Genomic DNA, 6,000 nt, shown 5'->3' with positions numbered 1-6,000 from the left:
TCAAAGTGAAGAATAGCAAGAACCTACAACCAAGATTATTCTACCCAGCAAAGCTATCATTCAGAATTGAAGGTCAGATAAAGAGCTTCACAGATAAGAAAAAGCTAAAGGAGTTCATCACCACCAAACCAGTATTATATGAAATGCTGAAAGGTATTCTTTAAGAAGAGGAAGAAGAAGAAAAAGGTAAAGATAAAAATTATGAACAACAAATACAAATCTATCAACAAGTGAATCTAAAAACCAAGTGAATAAAAAATCTGATGAACAGAATAAACTGGTGAATATAATAGAATCAGGGGCATAGAAAGGGAGTGGACTGACAATCCTCGGGGGGAAAGGGATGTGGGGGTGCGGGAAGAGACTGGACAAAAATTGTACACCTATGGATGAGAACAGTGGGGTGGGGGGTAAGGGCAGAGGGTGGGGTGGGAACTGGGTGGAGGGGAGCTATGGGGGTGAAAAAGAGGGACAATTGTAATAATCTGAACAATAAAGATTTATTTAAAAATAAAAACAATAAAAAAAATAAAAGAAACATGGGCACACTCATGTTCTCCTCTATCTAAAAAGCTAATTTTCATTAAGAAACTCCTCATTTGGGTTACTTACTTCCTCAAAAGTGTACCAAGAGTTACTGTTTTATTTTTTTAAAAACCTTTTTATTTTTATGTATTTATTTATTTGTTTATTTATTTTCATATATTTTATTGATTGATTTTTTTTACAGAGAGGAAGAGAGAAGAAGAGGGATAGAGAGTTAGAAACATCGATAAGAGAGAAACATCAATCAGTTGCCTCCTGCACACCTCCTACTGGGGATGTGCCTGCAACCAAGGTACATGCCCTTGACCAGAATCGAACCTGGGACCCTTCAGTCCACAGGCTGACACTCTATCCACTGAGCCAAACTGGTTAGGGCAAGTAGTTTTAGAAGAATTTAAAAGTCCATTCCTAAGTCAAGCCTGACACTGGTCTGCTGTAAGTCAGTGTTTCTCAGAGCTCACCAAACACTAAAAGCAAGACTCATCATAAGTCTTGTTAAGAGCCATTTGTTCTAGAAACCAGTCAAACATCCTCATAAGGTAGTCGGCCACAATGGATCTGGCAGGGTTCCTGTGGGAGTTTGTACAGTGAGTGACAGGGTTTTCCTTTCAGGGTTTCCATCTATTCAGATCACAAGGCAAATAAATGCTTTCACCAAAAGTTGGTTGAAATTCAGTTTGTAGAAAAATAGAGCCATTGTGGTAATATAGTAGTTAAGATGTCTGAGTATTTTAAGTCTCTCTGTTACCAATAACTATATTTAAGTAAATCAACCTGAAATTTTGTGTCCTTGTCTATAAAAATAAAGGAGTAAATGATACCTTTATTATCTTTTAGTTTGAAGATTGTTTCAGTGTGTAGAACTGTAGTTTTGATATTCCAATAACTAGTCCTTCAACTGTAGAGTCATTTTCTCCTGGTATCAGGGATTTTAAAAATCAGAGAGAAACTAGTACATGTTTTTGTTCATTAGAACAGAAAAGGTAAGGGTATTCCTAAGTCTAACCACTCAGAACCTCAGAACTCTCTCTCTTTCAGCAGCCACACCTGCTTAGGCCATTGCCAGCATGCTCTTTGCTGCCCATGTTCTGCCTGTGGGTCCCACAGCCTGGCCTGTGCCCTCTCGCAATCCGGGACCCCTTGGGGGATGTCGGAGAGCCGGTTTCAGCCTGATCCCTCAGGCCACTCCCCTTGGGAGGGTGCCAGATGCAGGGCTCATGGCTGGCGAGTGCTGCTACAGCGGCGCAAGCCTTTCCTGATCAGAATTGATTGAGCACAAGCCTGCAGCAGGCACAGTGGGGCCGGGATGAGCGGGAGCAGCAGGTAGGAGATGCAGGCAGTGTTGGACTGCGGGTTTCGGCCTGATCCCTGCAGAACACCCAGAGGGACCCCCACCCCCCATGCACGAATTCGTGCACCGGGTCTCTAGTATTGTAATAAGGATGTATGGTGTCAAATGGGTACTAGACTTATTGGGATGATCACTTTGTAAGGTATATAAATGTCCAATCACTATGTTGTACACCTGAAGCTAGTATAATATTGTATGTCAAAAAAAATTTTAAGTATAAGGTTTGGTTTATGAGAAGGAGTATGAGGCTTATAATTCATGACTTTTCAGTCCTATGTTTGGCTTTATGCTGATCACCACTTCCTTTACATGAGTATATTTTAACTTAGTGAGTTTTGTTCAATCAACCTTCTTATCACATGAGCAAAAAGAGGCTCATCCTATATAATAAAGAGGCAATATGCAAATTGACCATCACTCCAACACAAGATGGCTGCCCCCATGTGGTCAAAGATGGACACCCCCATGTGGACACAAGATGGCCGCCACAAGATGGCTAGCAGGGGAGGGCAGTTGGGAGGGACCAGGTCTGCAAGGGAGGGCAGTTGTGGGCAACCAGGCCAGCAGGGGAGGGCAGTTGCAGGGGACCCAGGCCTGCAGGGGAGGGCAGTTGTGGGTGATCAGGCCAGGAGGGGAGGGCAGTTGCGGGGGAGGGCAGTTGGGAGGGACCAGGCGTGCAGAGGAAGGCAGTTGGGGGCGATCAGGCCTGCAAGGGAGGGCAGTTAGGGGTGACCAGGCCGGCAGAGGAGGGCAGTTGGGGGCAAACAGGCCTGCAGGAGAGGATAGTTGTGGGGGGGACCAGGCCTGCAGGGGAGCAGTTAGGCGTTGATCAGGTTGGCAGGGGAGTGGTTATGGGGTGATCAAGCTGGTAGGCAGAAGTGGTTAGGGGCAATCAGGCAGACAGGCAGGTGAGTGGTTGGGAGCCAGCAGTACAGGATTGTGAGAGGGATCCCATACTGGAGAGGGTGCAGGCTGGGCTGAGGTACACACACACCCTCCCCATGCATGAATTTCATGCACCGGGCCTCTAGTAATGATATAGTTTGGATGATAGTAATGTACAGTCTTAGTTTGGAATAACAAAAACATCACAGTCACACAACTGAATGTCTTTAATGTCATTAAACTCTAGTTTTAAGTGGATAAAATGAAACTCTATACCCATTAAACAACTCCTTTTTTGTGGCATAGAATTACAGTTCTGCAAGGTTAGAAATTTCCTGAAATCTGATTCACATCAATGTAAATGTATTTCATATCACTGAACTTTAAAAAATGGTAAAGACAGCATATTTCATGTTTTTTAAAACCTTTTATTTATTTTATTATTTAAAAAAATATTTTTACTGATTTCAGAGAGGGAGGGAGGGAGGAAGGGAGAGAGAGAGAGAGAAGAGAGAGAGAGAGAGAGAGAGAGAGAGAGAGAGAAACATCAACCAGGAGAGAGAATCATTGATTGGCCGCTTCCCACATGTCCCCACCAGGTATCAAGCCATGGTAAAATGGTAAATTGTATTTTATGTATATGTTTTACCACCATTTGTAAAAAGTTCTTTGTGAACTATAGAGACTGAAAGTAGATTAATAGTTTTCAAGGCCTGGGACAGTGAGGGAGTGAGAGGCAGTGACTGCTAGTGGGTATTGGGTTTATTTAGGGGTGATGAAAATTTCTAAATTGGATTGTGGTGATGGTTAAGCAACTCTAAATATACTAAAAACCATTGAATTACGAACTTTAAATGGGTAAATTATCGTATGTAATTTAGATCTCAAAGTTTTTAAAGAAACCGACAAGTTATGCCTTCCCTATGAGCTCCCTTCTGTGCTGTCCATCCATGCACAAACAACTGGGTGCCATGAGGGGACAGAAGAGGAGGGGAATCTATTTGGTTCAGGATTATTCAGATTTTGAGTGGTTTTGGCACAAGGGAACCAAAGGAATTCCTATTGTAGATTTGGCATAGGTCTTTATCTCCAACTCTCATCTACTGCCCAGGGAGGTAAAGGCACCAATGAAAAGAACAGGGCAAATGCAGTGTGAGTGGGTATTCGTTCAAATAACCCATGCCAAATGGCCCAGCTTTCAAAGCTGTTTTTCAAAATGTTTTGAAAACAAAGACCTGGAAAAAACTCTGCATCCTTGTGAAAATTGACGGGCTTAGAAATAACAGAGTTTGACCTGGCCAGTGTGGCTCAGTTGGTCGGAGCATTGGCCCATGCATGGAAGGATCATGGGTTCAATTCCCAGTCAGGGCACATACCCAGGTTGCGGGTTTGTTCCCCAGATGGATCGATGTTTCTCTCTCTCACCCCCTCTCCCTTCCTCTCTCTAAAATCAATAAAAATATATCCTCAGGTGAGGATTAAAGAAACAAAAAAGGAAATAACAAAGGTTGTATTTTATTTGAGCAAGTACAATATAGTATAACAAAGCAGTTAGTTTTCTCCTTTTATTCATAATTTTCCATCCCTGCTGGAATTATTTGTGTGTAAAGAGAATAGTCCTGAAACAAATATCTTAAACCTCATTATAAGTTAGTTATCACAAAATGGCAAAGTGGGTTTTTGAAGAACAAAGTGTTAAAAATGTACTTATGAGAAAATGAATTTATATAGAAAAAAGCTACACATAAAGCATAAAGATTAAGATATACCAAGCTTAAGGAATTCAGAATCAGGCCTGAGTCTTTAGGATGACTTTAGAAAAGAAGAGGCACATTTCTGAGAATTTTGGTCTACTACGATGAAACGATGTCATGGCTAGCTGGCTGGCAACAGTTCTGCTTGTCTCAAACATGTCCAAATTGCTTAGTTGCTTTTCACTGAAATCTAGAAAAACACAGTGCTGGTTCCACAAGTCCCCACTGTACATTTTAAAGGTGTACTTTAGGCACACAGGAAGCGTGAACTGGACACAAGAAAACGGAAAAGGGATGGAACATGTCCTGTTTCGGGCAAGCGCGGTGCACAAACACATTTCAACACAGAGAAGTTCATTTCTTTCATTTCCCCATTTCCAATGTTTTAACATTATGAACTACATAGTTAAATATGACAAGATGGTGTAACCCCATGATCCAGGATCAGTAATTTCTATATTCAAAAGTCCTGGTTCTGAAACTTTTGGAATGACCTTCCCCGCGCCCGCCCCCCCCCCCCCCCCCAAATGCAGCTCTGGATTCTATGCACCTATGTGGTCAAGATGTAGATATCCATGCAGCTTCCAATTTACTGCTTGCTGTGTTCAGCGCATTTGTAGGCAGTATCTATTGGAGGCTGAGTGGAGAGTTATAAAATCAAGCTATTTTAATAGCAAGAGCTTTGGTTTCGAGGACAAACTGAATGAGCAAGGATTCAGTTCCAATGCACCTTTGAGAGCTCGGCTGAAGCCCTAGTTATCTCAAGCTGTTACCACCTTCCTGAGCAATGGACGTCCTCACCATCTCTGGATGGCAACATTGTCAGCTGCATCAACAGCTTTCTTCCAGAACCCATTTTATTCAATATTTACTGATGGCCATGCCTCACAGAAACCCGGGACTGTCCCAACCCCAGGAGTTGAATCTTCACTGGAAATCCAGTGCTTTTAATTCCATTCTCCTTACCAGAGACTAGTTATGATGAAAATTAGCTAGTAAGGACTCAGAGGGTCCTCTGGGCAAGTTGTCCTTGCTTTTCAAATAGGACAAAAGGAAGAGATGCTGCCTGTCTCCTCCCTGAAACTGTGGCAGCAAAATTAGATCAGGGGACCCGGCCTGAGCAGAGAGCAGGGGGAGGGATCTGGCCGTGATGCCATGAAGTCACTATACTGAGCAGCCTAGGATTTCCTACCTCTGGACTTATTTGGTGAGATAATATTTTATTTACTTACTTATATTTTTTTTGTTTAATCCTCACTGGAGGCTATTTTTTTCCCGTTGATTTTTATAGTGGAAGGGAGGGTGGGAAGGGGAGAGAGAGAAACATCAATGTGAGAGACACATAGATTGGTTGCCTCCTACATGCAGGATCAAACCTGCAACCCAGATATGTGCCCTTGACCAGAAATCGAACCTGTGACCCTTCAGTCTGCAGTCCAATGCTCTAACCACGTAGCAACACTA

Source organism: Eptesicus fuscus, chromosome 5 (assembly GCF_027574615.1).
Source record: "Eptesicus fuscus isolate TK198812 chromosome 5, DD_ASM_mEF_20220401, whole genome shotgun sequence".
In the NCBI taxonomy this organism is placed as follows: domain Eukaryota; kingdom Metazoa; phylum Chordata; class Mammalia; order Chiroptera; family Vespertilionidae; genus Eptesicus; species Eptesicus fuscus.
Note: the sequence above shows the minus strand (reverse complement) of the source record.